Here is an 18,608-nt window from a genome sequence, read left to right as displayed (position 1 = left end):
TCTTACGTCTCCCCAGCTCCCTCCAAAACATGAAGGGGAGGCAGAAGTCTACTGTACAAACGGCTTCACTAGCCATTATTATCAAAAACTGAAGGCCCAAAAAATCTCTGTTTAATTCACTTCATTCTAGAGAGTAGAGAGAGAGGAAAAGCCTTCTCTGAGGCCGATAGAACCTTGACATCAAAACTGGGCAGGGGCATTTTAAGACATTTGCCAATTTGTTCTGTTACGAAATGCATTTTTTAAAAACTCGTTTAAACAATTTTCCACTGCTCTACAGTCATCAGTGTATTCTGCCATATTTCCTTTCCCTTTGATAATTTTAGAAGATTTGTATTTTATTTTTTACATTTTGATATTTAACTCATCTGGAATTTGTTTTGGAGGATCAGAGGAGGTAAAGATTTATCTTTAAAGTTCTCTTTTTATCAGATCGATGGGTAATTGTATCAACACCATTCATGTGAAAGACCTGGCACATTCATTGATCACAAAATCAACGTGAGCCCACAGTGGTGAACTGATGCTGGCATCCCTCTGGCACGGTATATTGTAGTTAACTCTAAACCTGAACGGAAGAGGAATGTGGAAACCATGTCTCATGATTTCGGGCAAAAAAAAAAAAAATCTTCAGCTACAGGCTTGAGAAAACTAATGAGAGACATAATAGATTTAATTCATTAATTGTTAAGGGCTCTCATGATCAAGAATGAAATGGAGTAAGGAATGAAATGCTCAGAAAGCCATGGGCGAGGCCAGCTCTCAACCGGACACCCAAAGTCCTAATTGCCATCTGCCAGTCCTGCTGCAGGACGCTTGAAGTCAGGCCACGCGATGGCCAACGGCTCTCTCAGTTGGCCGCGTCTTTGCTTCCCTTTGAGAATATACTTTCCTTAAAATATACAAATTTGGATCAATAAAAGTTGTCAATAAACTAATTTCCTTAGATATCTCTGTAGACCGAATCATTGTTTTCCAAAAAGTTTTTTTAATATATTGAATAATAGATAAAAATTTTAACTCTAAAAAACCCAGAATGCATAGCTGTAGGTATCAATACACACGCTTTGAAATTATTTCAGAACACGTAAGAACAAACAGTAAAATACAGCAATATTGATCCTAGTAGCAAAATGATTGTTGAAGTCAAATTGTCATTTAACAGGTCACAATTTTTGACTTAATCTGGATAATCAAGTCTTTAAAAAAATAACACCGGTCTATATCCAGTCAGAGGTTCTGTGCATAGTTATAGGTAAAGAGAAAATGGAATAAATAAACTGGTGCTGCACCTTGTTTAAATGAATTTGATGTGTATGTCTGCCCTTCTTCCTTCCTCAGAAGAGCCTCAGGGCTGGCACCCACCCACAGTCAGGATAGGGAAGGAGGGACTCTCGCTCACGGTAACATCTAGATGCCCTGTCTGCTGAGTGTGCCATCCGCCTGACACACGAGAGGAAGACACTTCGTCCCTCCAGCCTCCATTCTTTATCTGCCTCCTGACCTAACTTTTTCCTTATCGTTAAACAAAGTCCGCTTCCCAATCTTCATGTGAACACTAAGCATCCTGCTACAGCATCAACACAATTTTTGTCTTGTTTATTTGTTTGATTTTTACTTTTCTAAAATTTGAAAATGTAACAAAAATGGATCTCTTATTTTGTGGTTAGAAATATAAATGGTTAATCAAAATCTATAATTTTCAAAAATGAACAATTTTTTTTTGTAATGGAGAAATGGTTCAGTTTGTTTTAACCGTTCATCAGATCAACATATAATAGCAAGTGTTACATGCTGCTTTTGCGGTGACTGTGCATGAGCACACAGAGGCATGTTGAGGAGTCAAGGTTGAGAGGTCACTGGGCACTGGGCACAGACTCCAGAATTCCTATGTCCAAACACAGTCGCTGAAGTCATTGTTGTTACACACCACACACGCACGTTACGGGGGCCACAGGCATGACATGGTTGAATCCATTCCCTGAAAAACAGCATTTCCATGTTCTCTCTGAAGGCCTTTTGTCAATCATGGACTATTTTGTTAGGGCTTAATCGATCTGCTTAAGCATTAGCATAAAAAAATTAAACTTGTGCATAGTATTGATCACAAACCAAGTAATGCCACTTTTTCTCCTCTTGAAATAATGCCTGTTTGTCTCATTCAGTAAATATAAATGTTCCAGGAATTGTGATGGCCTCCTGTCGAATGATGGTCTCATTAGGTAAAGGCTAATAAATACATTTGCCAAAAGGCACTTATTAGAATGATGAAAAATTTCAAATCCACAAGACACTAGATGTGTTTGCATAAATACATACATCGTTGTATTTTTACACAAATACAAATAAATACATCATTGGAATGTGTAATTTCCATTTTCATAACTAGAGGCATTCATTTCACGGCTGTATAATAATAGTTTAAAATATTTGTGTCTGGGTAAATCATACTCCCAGCAAACCATTACTGATTATCTTTCTCTATCAATAAATTTTTTAAATTATCATTTCTATTTCTATGGCAAAATCATAAAAGTGCTTCTGCATTTTCAAAGCAGGGAACAGCAGTGAAAGCAAATCTATGGAAAAATAAATCTGATCAGAACGTTTCTATGACCATTTGTTCTTTCAATAAGAGCAACAGCTAAAACTTTGAGACATAGTTTCAAATACTTTGCTTAAATAAAATATATCAGCAAACACTGTTGTTCTTTCTGGACATTTAAAATTTTAGAGCAAAGCATACAATGCCTTGGATTAATGGCTTTTCCACTTTCAATTAATTATATCCCATTGTAAAATTCAATTTTCCCAAATTTAAGATGTCGAAAAAGAACAACAGTTGCTGATAGAAATTTTTTTCTAAGGCAGACTGTTTGTACACACAGATCAATTCAAGACAAGAAAAGAAGTCACAAGCAATGATGAATAGGTACACTCATTTTTATCACGTATAATGTGTAATGTTTTGTTTTGTTTCTGTCTACGTGGACATTTAATTTCCTAGTCATTCACTCATGACTCAATCAGCTATGCATCTGTCTTTCCCGCCATTCTTCTATACTCTCGTTAAACACCTATTGAGTGAGTGAGTGTACTACAGAAGTCGTTGGGCCAGCCCCGTGGCCCAGTAGTTGAAGTCCCACATGCTCCACTTCAGTAGCTGGGGTTCACGGGTTCAGATCCTGGGCAGAGACCTAGACCACTCATCCAGCCATGCTGTGGCAGCACCCCACATACAAAATAGAGGAAGACTGGGATAGGTATTAGCTCATGAGAATCATCCTCAGCAAATAATAATAATAATAACATAAAAGACACTATGCTAGTCTAGGTGTGAATGTGGAATGAAGGTTGCAAACACGGGTTTTTGCCCTCAGAGAGGTTTCCTACCTATAGTTGGAAAGATCAACACAAAATAAATAATCAAGAAGTATTTTTGTCAATTGTGACAAGGACTAAAACTACAGATGTACTAGGTTTGTAAGCGGTTTCTTACAAAGAAAACAACCTGTATACACTCACACCTTCTGTCAAAATGAGGAAAGAAGGAGACTGGAGCAGATACAGCTAGTATTGATGAATTGATTAAAGGACCATGAAGGATCTCTAGTCTAAGGGCTTCTATTTTTTCAAAAAAGTATGGAGCGGGATTATGAGATGAAAATTTGACTTTTAGAAAAGTCAAGGAGAGTCATAAAGGTGTGAAAAGACCCTGCAGATCATGGAAAGTGGGTTTACCAGAGAAATACACTAGCAATACTGAGCCTGGTAGAATTCTCGTTTGGTATTATTGATCATGGACATAAAATGACCCCACTGTGTAGATTTCTTCAGTAATATTTAACCATACAATTACAGAAAGCTTGAAGCAAAATTCTGGAATTGCTATGTAAGGTAAAAAAAAGTGAGAGAGGAAGAACAGAAGAAAAGGTTAAATGATCACACAGATTGAATTGGCAAAATGCAGACTGAAAAAAATCTATAAGACAAATAATAACCAGCTTCCCTCAAGAAATAAATTGCAAAGAAAATAGAAGAGAGAGAAGAAGGGTGGAACTATCAACTGAATGCAGTTATGGACCTTAATTGGGTCCCAATTCAGGCAAACTTTCAGAAAATAAAAATTGTGAAACTACTATAGTGTGAATACTATCTGGCTATTTGATATTGCTGCGTCATTCTCCTTATTTTTAAAAAATACATAGTACCAACACCTGGCTCTGAGACCCGGGGGGACTCTCCAGGGTCCCGCACCCCCCAACAGGGAGGGCCTCTGCTGGCCATTGGCAGGGAGGCCCTGCCCAGCATTCGGAACACCAGGAAGCTCCCTAGAGCAGAATTCCCCACAAGGCGGCAGCTTACAAGCCACCGCCAGGCCCACGGACTCTGGCCGTGTCCCAGACGAGGCAAGGGGCTCCCAGAGATCCCATGAGGGTGGAGTGGGGCAGAGTGGAGCTCCGGTGAAATGGCTACGTAGCCCAGGGGGGAACTCCAGGTTCCCACAGCAGCCTCAGTGAAAGCCTCTGCACAGCACTAGTGGAGAGGTCCCGACTGGCAATCGCAAGGCAGGAAGGCCCTGGGGCAAAAGTAGCACAGCTAGGTGAGCTAACGACAGACTGCAGAAGATACCCATAGCTCTGCTGGGACCTATAGTGGACAAGTGTGATCTTGTGGGCTCTGACAGTGACAGAGCTGCGATTATAGGTGATCCTGCTCCCGGCTGCTGGGAAAGCCCATAACACCACTGCAGACCCCAAGGAGGGAGCGTGTCTAGGTGGGCTGCAACAGTAGGCACCAGCAGCCTGAGGCGCCCTTGCGATTGCCCCCACAACCGACGAGGGACCCCACAGGACCACTGTGACTACGAGGAGGGGTCCAGACCCAGTCAGTAACAGCTGACAGGGTTCCTGGTTGGTGCAGTCTAAACAGCTGCCCCCCCCCCCCCCACCACCAGTCGCAACAAGTGGAAGCAGCGACTAAACTCTATCTCTACACAGAGGCACAAATCCATGCCATCAAGCAGTATGAAAAAATATATTAAATCTCCAGAACAGAAGGAAAATGATAAGCACCCAGAAAACAATCCCAAAGACAATGGAATCTATAACCTAAATGACGATGATTTCAAAACTGCCATTATTAAAAAACTCAACAAGTTAAAAGAGAATTCAGATAGACAACTCAATGAGCTCAGGAGCTATGTCACAAAAGAGCTTGACACTATAAAGAAGGACCAATTAGAAATACTGGAGATGAAGAACACAATGGAAGAGATTAAGAAAAATCTGGACTCTCTGAACAGTAGGGTCGATAATATGGAGGACAGAATTAGCAATTTGGAGGATAGGAATATAGAAATGCTGCAGACAGAGGAGGAGAGAGAACTAAGACTAAAAAGAAATGAAGAAACTCTCCGAGAATTATCCAACTCAATTAGGAGATGCAACATAAGGATTATAGGTATACCAGAGGGAGAAGAGAAGGAGAAGGGGGCAGAAGGCCTGTTCAAAGAAATAATAGCTGAGAACCTTCCAAACTTGGGAAGAGAGATGGAACTTCATGTGACAGAAGCCAATAGATCTCCAAACTTTATTAACGCAAGAAGACCAACCCCAGGGCGTATAGTAGTGAAACTAGCAAAAGTCAGTGGCAAAGAGAAAATACTAAGGGCAGCCAGGCAGAAGAAAATAACTTACAAAGGAAACCCCATAAGGCTATCAGCAGATTTGTCAGGAGAGACCTTACAGGCTAGAAGAGATTGGGATGAAATATTCAAAACTCTGAAGGACAAAAACCTGCAGCCAAGAATACTCTACCCAGTGAAAATATCCTTCAAATACGATGGAGAAATAAAAGCTTTCCCAGATAAACAAAAGTTAAGGGAGTTCATTGCCACAAAACCTCCTCTTCAAGAAATGCTCAGGAAGAACCTCCTTCCTGAAAAATCAAAAAAAGGAAAGGGGTTTAAAAATCCAGAACAAAGGAGATAAGCAGAAGGACAATAACACAAAGTAACAGCTCTCTATCAGGACAAAATGCAAAAGAACTGGAAAACAAGTGATAAAATGGCAACAGTAGGCCCCCACGTTTCAATAATCACTCTAAACATGAATGGATTGAACTCTCCAATCAAAAGGCACAGAGTGGCAGGATGGATCAAAGAACAAGATCCAACAATATGCTGCCTCCAGGAAACACACCTCAGCCCCAAGACAAACACAGACTCAAAGTGAAGGGATGGAAGACAATACTCCCAGCTAATAATGAACAAAAGAAAGCAGGTGTTGCCATACTTATATCAGACAAAGTAGACTTCAAAGCAAAACAGATAAAGAAAGACAAAGAGGGGCAGTATATAATGATAAAAGGGACACTCCACCAAGATGACATAACACTTATAAATATATACGCACCTAACACAGGAGCACCAAAATTTGTAAAGAAACTATTAACAAAACTAAAAGGAGACATCAACAGCAATACAATAATAGTAGGGAACCTCAACATCCCATTAACACCAATGGACAGATCATCCAGACAGAAAATCAACAAGGAAATTATAGAATTAAATGAAAAATTAGATCAGATGGACCTAATAGATATATATATATAGGACACTTCATCCAAAAACAGCAGGTTACACATTCTTCTCAAGCGCGCATGGAACATTCTCAAGGATAGACCATATCTTGGGAAACAAAGCAAGCATCAATAAGTTCAAGAGGGTTGAAATAATATCAAGCATCTTTTCTGATCATAATGCTATGAAACTAGAAATCAACTACAAGAATAAAGCTGGGAAAGGGCCAAAAATGTGGAGACTAAACAACATGCTACTGAACAAACAATGGATTATTGAAGAAATTAAAGAAGAAATCAAATATTATCTGGAGACAAATGAAAATGAAAACACACCATACCAAATGATTTGGGACACAGCAAAGGCAGTCCTAAGAGGGAAATTCATTGCAATACAGGCTCACCTCAACAAGCAAGAAAAATCTTACATAAACAACCTCAAATGACACCTAATGGAATTAGGAAAAGAAGAACGAACAAAGCCCAAAGTCAGTAGAAGGAGGGAAATAATAAAAATTAGCGCAGAAATAAATGATATTGAAACAAAAAAGACAGTAGAAAGGATCAATGAAACAAAGAGTTGGTTCTTCGAAAAAATTAACAAAATCGACAAACCCTTAGCCAGACTCACTAAAAAAAAAAAGAGAGAGAAGTCTCAAATCTATAAAATTAGAAATGAGAGAGGAGAAATCACAACAGATACCGAAGAAATACAAAGGATCATAAGAGAATACTATGAAAAACTATATGCCAACAAATTGAACAACCTAGAAGAAATGGATAAATTCCTAGACTCATACAACCTACCCAAACTGAATCAGGAAGAAATAGAGACTCTGAATAGACTAATCACAAGTAAAGAAATAGAAACAGTAATCAAAAACCTCCCCAAAAATAAGAGTCCAGGACCAGACGGCTTCTCTGGAGAATTCTACCAAACATTCAAAGAAGATTTAATACCTATCCTTCTCAAACTATTCCCGAAAATAGAGGAAGATGGAGCACTCCCTAATACATTCTATGAAGCCAACAACACCCTGATCCTCAAACCTGACAAGGACAACACAAAGAAGGAAAACTACAGGCCGATATCACTGATGAACATAGATGCAAAAATCCTCAACAAAATTTTGGCAAACCGAATACAGCAATATATCAAAAAGATTATACACCATGATCATGTGGGATTTATACTAGGGACACAGGGATGGTTCAACATCCGCAAGTCAATCAACGTGATTCACTACATTAACAAAATGAGAAACTAAAACCACATGATCATCACAATAGATGCAGAGAAAGCATTCGACAAGATCCAACACTCATTTATGATAAAAACCCTCAATAAAATAGGTATAGAAGGAGAGTACCTCAACAGAATAAAGGCCATATATAATAAACCCACAGCCAACATCATACTCAATGGGCAAAAACTGAAAGCCATCCCTCTGAGCACAGGAACAAGACAAGGGTGTCCACTCTCACCACTCTTATTCAACATAGTACTGGAGGTTTTGGCCAGAGCAATTCAGCAGGAAAAAGAAATAAAAGGAGTCCAAATAGGCAACGAAGAAGTAAAACTCTCACTGTTTGTAGACGACATGATCTTATGTATAGAAAACCCCAAAGAATCCATAGAAAAACTATTAGAAACAATCAACAACTACAGCAAAGTTGCAGGGTATAAAATCAACATACATAAATCAGTAGCATTTCTATATGCTAACAATGAACTAACAGAATAAGATCTCAAGAACTCAATCCCATTCACAATCGCAACAAAAAGAATAAAATACCTTGGGATAAATTTAACCAAGGAAGTGAAAGATTTATACAATGAAAACTACAAGACGTTCTTGAAAGAAATCAATGATGACATAAAGAGATGGAAAGACATTCCATGCACATGGATTGGAAGAATAAACATAGTTAAAATGTCCATACTACCTAAAGCAATCTACAGATTCAACGCTATTCCAATCAGACTCCCAATGACATTCTTTACAGAAATTGAACAAAGAATCCTAAAATTCATATGGGGCAACAAAAGACCCCGAATTGCTAAAGCAATCCTGAGAAAGAAAAACAAAGCTGGAGGCATCACAATCCCTGACTTCAAAACATACCACAAAGCTACAGGAATCAAAACAGCATGGTACTGGTACAAAAACAGGTGCACAGATCAATGGAACAGAATTGAAAGCCCAGAAATAAAACCACACATCTGTGGACAGCTAATCTTTGACAAAGGAGCTGAGGGTCTACAATGGAGGAAAGAAAGTCTTTTCAACAAATGGTGCTGGGAAAACTGGACAGCCACATGTAAAAGAATGAAAATTGACCATTCTTTTTCACCATTTACTAAAATAAACTCAAAATGGATCAAAGACCTAAAGATTAGGCCTGAAACAATAAGTCTTCTAGAAGAGAATATCGGCAGTACACTCTTTGACATCAGCTTCAAAAGAATCTTTTCGGACACCATAACCCCTCACATGAGGGAAACAATAGAAAGAATAAACAAATGGGACTTCATCAGACTAAAGAGCGTCTTCAAGGCAAGGGAAAACAGGATTGAAACAAAAAACCAGCCCACTGATTGGGAAAAAATATTCACAAGTTATTTATCCGACAAAGGGTTAATCTCCATAATATACAAAGAACTCACACAACTCAACAATAAAAAATCAAACAACCCAATTACAAAATGGGCAGGGGACATGAACAGACATTTCTCCAAAGAAGATATATGGATGGCCAATAGACACATGAAAAGATGCTCATCATCACTAATCATCAGGGAAATGCAAATCAAAACTACACTGAGATATTACCTTACACCCATTGGAATGGCAAAAATATCCAAAACCAAGAGTGACAAATGTTGGAGAGGCTGTGGAGAAAAGGGAACCCTCATACACTGTTGGTGGGAATGCAAACTGGTGCAGCCACTATGGCAAACAGTATGGAGATTTCTCAAAAAGTTAAAAATAGAAATACCTTATGACCCAGCCATCCCACTACTGGGTATCTATCCTAAGAACCTGAAATCAGCAATTCCAAAAGTTCCATGCACCCCTATGTTCATCGCAGCATTATTCACAATAGCCAAGTCATGGAACCAACCTAAGTGCCCAGCAACTGATGATTGGGTAAAGAAGATGTGGTATTTATATACAATGGAATACCACTCAGCCATAAAAAAGGACAAAGTCGTCCCATTCACAACAACATGGATAGACCTTGAGGGTACTATGTTGAGTGAAATAAGCCAGACAGAGAAAGACGATCTCTGTATGACTCCACTCATAGGTGGTAGTTAACACATGGACAAAGAGAACTGATCGGTGGTTGCCAGGGGAAAGGGGGGTGGGGGGAGGGCACTAGGGGTGAAGTGGTGTACCTACAACATGACTAATGATGTACAACTGTAATTTCACAAGGATGTTAACTTTCATAACCTTAATTTAAAAAATACATAGTATCATAGTTACCTATGAAATGATATAATGTCTTTGATTTCCTTCAAAACAGTCTGTAATGGGAGGCTGGAAGAAGTGGGTGAGGATATAAATGAAACAAGATTAGCCATAAATTGACCATTGCTGATGCAAAGCGGTGCACACCTGGTACACTTTTTCCTACTTGTGTATATACAAGAATTTTTTTAATAACAAAGTGTTTAAGAAAAAGAAGTGTGTCCCTCAGTTTGATATTGCTTAAGTCAATCTCTACCTTACTAAATCAGATTTCTTTTTCTAAATTGAAATAACATTGGTTTACAACACTACATAATTTTGAGTGTACATTATATTTCGACTTTTGTTTGCACTGTACCATGTTCATCACAAAAGGTTTAGTTTCCATAGGTCACTGTACAAATGTCCCCCTTTACACCTTTCACCCACCCCTGACCCCACCCCCCCTCTGGTAACTACCAATCTCTTCCTCGTATCTATGTGTTTACTTGTAATTGTTTTTTTTTTTTAATCTTCCACATATGAGTGAAATCATACAGCATTTGTCTTTCTCCGTCTGACTTATTTCACTTAGCATAATACCCTCAAGGTCCATCTATGTTATTGCGAATGGCAAGATTTCATCCTTTTTTTGATGGCTGAGTAGTAGAGCTAACCCTTGAAAGAACTTACCTGGACATTACAGGCATCCGTAACAGCTCACCTTTACCTGTTGCTGTTCCCCTCCAAGCACCCTCTAATTCATTCACCAAGGGCTATCCACAGCCATAAGCACGTTCCTCCTTGTCACCTGCTGTCCTGCTTGCATTGTTCCTTGTATCAGGAAGCTCCTTTTTGTCCATTCCAGCTTCTAGCTTTTCTAGTCCTTTAAAGTTCAGCTCAAAAAACGCTTTCTCCATAAAACCCTTTCCAATTTCCTCCAGGTTGGCTGCATAGCTGTCACAGTCCACAGTCTTTTGTGAGTGTGACAATTATAATAAGTTCAATTTGCCTGCTACATTATTTCACCTACTAAATTGTAAGCTTTTTGAGGTTAGCGACTCTGTGTTTGCTATAATTTTTAACCTCTCATCACCAGTGTCTTGGAAGGAATAGATAGATGCCCAAAGAAATGAGCTAAATCTTAAAAGAGTCATTTACTTAATATTATACCCTGCTTACTAAAACACAGTATATATGTATATTGTCCAAAATTTTAAAGTCTTCTGGATAGATAGTTTTCAATATAATTTACAACTCTTATTTGTAAAATGATAGTACACCATCATTTTTAACTTTTTAAGTTGATTTTTCTTATGTTGGAATATTTTGGGAAATAGAAACTAAGAGTATTGAATCAAAAAGTCAAATAAAATAAATATGACTACTACACATCCAAGTTCCTTATAGAGAATACGTACTTGGAAAACTCTATTGTTTCTTCTAAAATAATTTTAACACTGTTCTCTTTGGAGAAGCCTTTCGGTTGGAGGATTCTTCCGTTCTGTGCAACCTGCAATCACTTTACCTTCACCACCTCCTAGAGAGGGGACTCCTCCAGCAGCAACAGAAGCCTGCCTCCTGCAGTCAGTGTCAGTCTGCCCCAACTAAGACCCTCCCTTGGGAACACGCTCACTTGAAATGTCAGGACAGCACGACATGAGCCTATGGTAATGAACCATATCTCATTACTTAAAGTAAATTTAAAATTGCCAATGTTAAGATAATCACAAAAAAAACCCCTGTATTTATAAAATACCTGTATTTTATGTAGGAATCATGAGGAAGCCCTATGATTTTTAAGGCTTAGGTTTGTTGGTAAAATCATCATAAACAGGAGAAAAATGCAAAACCTGGGACAGTAGATAGCCATTCCAAAAGCTTTATATTAATTGGAGATTCAAAGTATTAAATATCCTATTAGAGTCTACACCTGAGAGGAATAGGCCTGGGGAGGTGTCTTAGTCCCTGATTCAGGGATCAGGCAGCTACAAGAAGATGAGTGAGGTTCCAGAGCCCGCTGGCTAATGGCAGACAGGTCATCTTCCCAATTCACCTAACCCTGGAAGACTGCTCATTCCACTCCACCAAGCTGTCTCTTGGTTCACCTTGAAAAATGTCCTAGTGTATGTTAACAGCACTATCTTCTTTACTCAATATTGCTCATAATTTAAGAAAGGTGTCCAGGCATGACTATCACATTTCCAGATAACAAGAAGGTAGAAAAGATAGCAACAAGCTTCAATTGAAAATTAGAATTCAAAACTACCTTAAAGGGCATGAATAATAGATTAAATATAGTAAAATTTCCTAGAGAGAAATGGAGTTTTAAAGAATAAATTTATATATTGATTAATAATTACACATATGGAAAACCTGAGTTAAGTTCAACATTTCAGCAATGGAATGTGGCTTTTAATGCTTAATTTTCCTTTGTCTACACAATTTCCCTTGGGCAAAAGCTGTGCTGCAGAGGGGGGAGAAATGTGTGCACGGTTGTCTTTATAATCTTTCAGAATTACGAAGTGATATAATCTGGTAGTGGGGTGTGTTGGGTTTGGCTCTGTGCCTTGGAAATATTTTTACAGATTGGAACAGAGAATGAGGGTAAGTGGAAAGGATGGTTACTGAGGAATAGCGGATTATAAGGCAACCTCAAGCACCCAGCGGAGACTTGAGGTTCTGATACTGAGGTGCCCGTCTCCATCACTGAGCGAAGTCCTCTTGTAGCTGGTGGCATTTGGCAGCCTGACTCTAGAAAGTAGGTCAATGGTTAGATAGATCCGGGGTGGAAGGGTGTTAAGCTGGGTGGAAAAAAAGAACAAAGGGACAAGAGTACGGAGAGTACAGGTAAGAGAACTGCTGAAATAATGGATGGAGGCTGCATTGAATTTGATGGTAAAACCAGAATACGACAACATATTGGAGTAAGATTTGAATTATTTGCCTTATTCTAGTTCTTACAATTTTAAAAGGAGCATCAGCAAACTCAAGAGGAGAAAAACCAGAGGACCTAGATGAGGAAAGTAAAGTTTGGGGACAACATGACATAAAAGGAACTGTTCAAAAGACTAAGTCTATTTCATCAGAAGAAGAGAACACTTAGGTCACCATATTCAATATTAAAAAACTCAAACAGGGTGAGCCTCGTGGCCTAGTGGTTAAGTTCGGCACACTCTGCTTCGGCGGACTGGGTTTGGTTCCTGGGCACAGACCCACATGGCTCTGATAGTGGCTGTGCTGTGCTGGCGGCCACGTACTTAAAAAAAAGAATAGAGGAAGATTGGCACAGATGTTAGCAAAGGTCGAATCTTCTTCCGCAAAAAAGGAAAAGAAAAGAACAAACAATTTTCACGTGTAAAACTACTCAGACATTCCCTGCTTCAGAAGAAACCACTGGGACCTATTTGATGAAGAAATACAAATTAGATTTTGGCTTAATATACGTAAGAATTTGCTTACCTACGGAACTGTCCACAGCTGGCATGGAAAGATGGTTTTCTGTCAGTGTATCACTGGTGATTTTCAACTAGGTGTGCCATGATATTAATATGAGTATAGTAAAGGAATGTAGTCTTGCACTATCAGGCTAGAGTAAATAACTTTAAGGTAGAGCCTGATTCTTCAATCCAAAATCTGTTAAAATATGTAAATTCTGGCGTATATCTTTCTAACGAGCAGAAATTATCCTACTACATAAATCTCATTAATTTAAAAAATTAGTTTAATATATTTATGCAAACATATAAAGTTCACTAGGATTATTTTCTCTACTGGTGGACGCAAGCTTAGGTCAATGGAATGATAATGTTTCTCTCTTACATGTGTCTGTTGAGCCCTTGAAATGCAGCTTGTCTAAATCGAGATGTCTGTAGGCGTGAAGACACGGAAGATAATGCTATAGACATATTGGGTTAAACATGATATATGATTACATATATTATAATTCATTTCACCTTTTTTCTTTTTATCTTTTTAAAATGATACTAGAATATTAAAAGCTATGTCGCTTGGCTTGAATTTCTCTTGACGGTGCTCCTCTCGGGGAGAGAATAAGAGAAACAGCAACGAACAAGACAGGAAAAAAAAAGAATTCTTGCGCTAAAGCAGTTTACCTTCTAATGTAAGGAGAAGAACAATAAATACATCAACAAGTACAATATATAATGTGTCAAATGATAATAATTGCTACAGAAAAAAGAAGGCAGTGAGTGAGGATTGGGGTGCTGGTGAGGGAAAGCAGGATAGATCACGCCTTGGGAATTGCGACTTCTCTAGATGGTTTGGGAGGCCTCACTGAGAAGGGAGCACGCGTGCAAAGGAGCGAGGGAGTGACGGTGCGGATGTCAGGAGGAGGAGTGTGACGGGCGAAGGAGAGATCAAGTGCGAGCTCCTGCTGCCCCACTCAGGTGGGGTCTCCCAATAACGACACCAGCCGGGAGGCGAGGTGGCTGGAGCGGAGTGACGGAGGGAGTCAGTGGGAAAGGACAGTGGGGCGGGTCACTGTGGCCTCTCGTGTCTGCTCTGGGTGAGCTAGGACGCAATTCAATAGTCTTAGAGGAGGCACTTACTTTCCCTTATATTGTAATGTAAAAAGAAAACTTAAAAATGAATCTCCCTGTAGGAGGCTGTACAGGAGGAAAGGGTCGAGGCTGGCAACTAGTTAGGAGGCAAGAAATGGTGGTGCCTTGGACCATGGTGGTAAGGGTGGAGCTTATGACAAATGGTCAGGTTCTGGAGCCTATGGAATCTGCTGACAGATCGACTGCATCCTGTGGGAAGAAGAGAGGTGTCAGGGCTTCTGTAAGTGACCTTTCCCCTCCATTATATTATTAAATTAACATGGAAAAATCTACATACTCAGTAGAATTATTTTTATAATGAACACATCTTTCTGCTATGAAAGTCTGACTTTCCGGGGGTGGCGGGGTGGAGTGAGGATTTGTTTTCAGAAATACACAGACTAGAACTCAAGTCCGTCCCTAACAGCAGAATCAAAATTTGAATCTTAAATTTGAATTTTAACGATGATCGAACCACTTTGAGTCATTAGGCAGCCTGATTTTTCCCCAGCAGTTTATTTAGAGAAAGTATCAAAAATAAGTGATACACACCTCGTTAATGATCGAGTGAATCTCCAGGAAAATGTATCATGCCCTAGCCCAAGCCATTACCCAGTTTGCCAGCAATAAAGCCTTTAAAAATGCAAAAAAAAAAAAAAAAAAAAACCTGATACATTATAGAATAAGTCTTTCAACAGAATTACTGTTATGGGAATTCAGTTGCCAGTTATGGTACCATAAATTACTTAACTCAAGACAGAAAACACGGTGCAGAGTTCAAGACCACAGGTTACTCAGTTCAGCCCTATCGACATTTGGAGCCAAGCGACTCTTGCTGCGGGGCTGTTCTGTGCATTGTAGGAACTTTAGCATCATTCCTGGCCTCTACCCACCAGATTGTCATCGCTCCTCCCCATGCAGTTCTGACAACCAAATGCCCCCTCATCACTAGAATCTTTTCTTAAAGTTATAACAAATTACCTTTCTATTTATTAGATACTTAAAACAGTGTCTGACAGAAAACACATTGTACCAGACATCCTACTCTGTGTGTTAAAGACATAATCTCACTTATTCACGTGGCCATGAGGGTGTTACTGGGTCTCTCATTTTACAGATGGAGAAATTGCAGTTTAGACCTCAACTGACTTCCCCACCGTCTCACAGGGAGGGTGTGCAGGAAACAGGACCATCCGGAAGTCCGGGCCCCTCCTAGCGTTTCTTAAAGTACGACTCTCTGAACCCAGATTCATTCATGAGTTTGTCTCCATGATTTAAAATATTTAGTGGATTTAGTGAAAATACCATACTTAGATTACCACCTAATATTGTTTATCAGCACAAAACTGGTTTGGTTTAATAAGTGATTGCATTTTTAACTTTTTAAAACCTTTCAGTTTATAAATGTGCAAACGTAACTTGGAAAACGTACTGTTGCCCGATCCAATTGTAACACTGTTAATATTCTTGAATGTTTCCATTTAACCAAAAACTACACAATAGGGACTTTGTAAACAAGTAGGTTTAATTTTTTTTTTTTCAGAGGGAACATTTTAAATGTGGTATTTAAGCTGAATTTCATTAAAATGTTTCTTCAGCTGTGTGAAGGGCTGTGACGGAGTGGGAGGAGGAGTGGAGTGTGACAAAACTATGACAAAGGAGTTAGGAAAAACATTTCGCGAGCAAAGAGAACTAATTAAATCAAACACCTGGTTCATCTCACTCTGGGAAGAGCTAATTGCCTTTTATGCCCTCCAACTAGTAAAAACTGTGTGGTGTGGCTACTCATGTGAACGTAAAGAGAAAAATTACTAGGAAGTATTGAAATTCATAATGAACACTATATTTTACATAAAAATCCTTCCCTTTTGAACACTGTATTCCAGTATATTACATTTTCTGGTTAACTTGAAATGTCTTTTTTAAAAATCTTCCTAATGTAGATTAGTCTTTATTTTGTCTTAGTAAAAATACAATACAAGTATAATCTATGTCAGAGATGAGTGGGTTTCTTTTAGTGTTCCAGAAATACCGGTGGTTAAAAAATAGTTACCATTTAATTCTATAAAGGTTGATATACAATATGGTGAAAAATATAATGAGTATTATTCCCTGGACACCTCTAGAAGTGTATTGTTTTGCATATTTATGGAAATTCTTTTTTGAACTACCTCTGTCTCGTAAATGTACATTTTAGAGTTTAAGGAAGAGAGGATAGGTACTTGAGTTTTGAACGAGGTCCACACTCCTACATAATCTCTATTTAACACAAAATATTCCAAATCTGAAATAATTCTTTCAAAGCAAAACGTTCAAAAGCAGAAATATTTAAAATCTTTTAAAAATTAAAAAAATTGTAAATTATTTTTATTCTTTCCCAAAGTAAATAATTCATTTTGTATTGATATTTATGGAGGAGTATTATTGCTGATAAATCTACACATGTGTCCCTGAGTAGACCCTAGAAGTGAATTAAGGAAAATTACCTCTTATTCTCTAAATAGGTGGTTTTCTGCCTTAAGCACCTGCCAGAAGCTCCCTAACCCAGGCTCTTCTCAAAAGTGTGACTCAAACCTCATCTAATGCTCAGTCATTGTCAGACTTGAGTGCACATTGTAATCCCCTGGGGCTTGTTCAACAGAGAGGCTGGCTTACCCCCAGAGTCTCTGATTCCGTAGGTCTCAGGCGGGACAGGAGTTCTATTTCCAACAAGTCTTGGGTGATACGGATGCTGCTGGCCCAGGAGCTGCACTTTGAGAACCTCTGTATTTGAAGAAACTTTTCCTGAGAAACCAAACTTCCCGCAGTGGCAGACCCCAAGAGCTCTCAGCATTAACCGTCTAAGTGCAGAATACACATTTTAGCATTTAACGATACTTTTAAAATTACTCTCAAATCTTGTTTAATTTGTAAACTCAGTAACCATAAGATCAGTCCTATTTCTTTGTTATTTTCCAGAGTGTCAGGTACTTTGTCCTTCATAAATATGCTATTTAACTAGTGAGCAAGTGTAATAGAAATATGAGGAATGCACAAAATTGTTTCTAACTCATTAGGTACTTATTTGTACACTGTGGAACTTGGATGATTTATTTTTATGTCACATTTTCGTATTCTGAAAATAAATAACAAGAAAAATAAAAAAGGGTTAATTCAGCAAAGTCATCTTGTAGTAAAAAGGTCAAAACTTCAAATCTAATCCCGATTCTTCCAATAGTTAGATTTATGATTTGGGGCAAATAATTTGTTCCCTCTGGGTCTCAGTTTCTTTTTCTATAAACTGAGGGTGTTGGATTAAATGAGCTCTAATCTTGGGAGTAGGTTTTAAATTGTATGATAAATTAAAAAAAAAAAAAACACGTTGTTCTCATACAAATTGAGGACACTTTCATGTTATCCTGGAACACACAGTGGTCTATGTATCAAAGGCAGTGCAGAGTTTGAGCTCTCTCTTTCACAATGGGCACGTGATGCACCATCCCAAGACAAGATAGTGTGGAAGAAAACAGAGGGCACCACACCTTGGCGGAAGAACGTATGTTTTCCTACATGCCTAAACCAGTAGACAAGAAAGGCAAATATTCCTCGTGCCTAGTGCTGTGTGCCATCTAACTAGAATCTCAGTGTGCTTGATATAGACTAAAGAAAAGTATCAAAACCCCATCTGTAAAAATATCACATATCATTAAAGAATAACAATGGTTTAAAATAAACTTACCATGTTGAGAGCAAGGATAAAATTCTTTCTCCTTAAATCAGATTTTAATAAAAACCTCAATGCACAAGTTTATTCTGTAGAATTAATAAATATACACCATTGCTCATTTTCTATTTGTTTTATTGATTTAATAAATCAGGATTCTAAATTGTACTTCAAAGAGCTATTTCTTTTCTCTTCTTTAACAAAAGGGCTTCATTTCAGTACTTTTTATTTCCCTTAACAACGTCAGTGCCCGTGGCATTTAATAAATCTCACAAATTAGTATAAAAATGTACCAGCCCCCAC

Source organism: Equus przewalskii, chromosome 4 (assembly GCF_037783145.1).
Source record: "Equus przewalskii isolate Varuska chromosome 4, EquPr2, whole genome shotgun sequence".
Taxonomy (NCBI): Eukaryota; Metazoa; Chordata; class Mammalia; order Perissodactyla; family Equidae; genus Equus; species Equus przewalskii.
The sequence above is the reverse complement of the archived record's forward strand: the minus strand, read 5'-3'. Positions refer to the sequence as shown.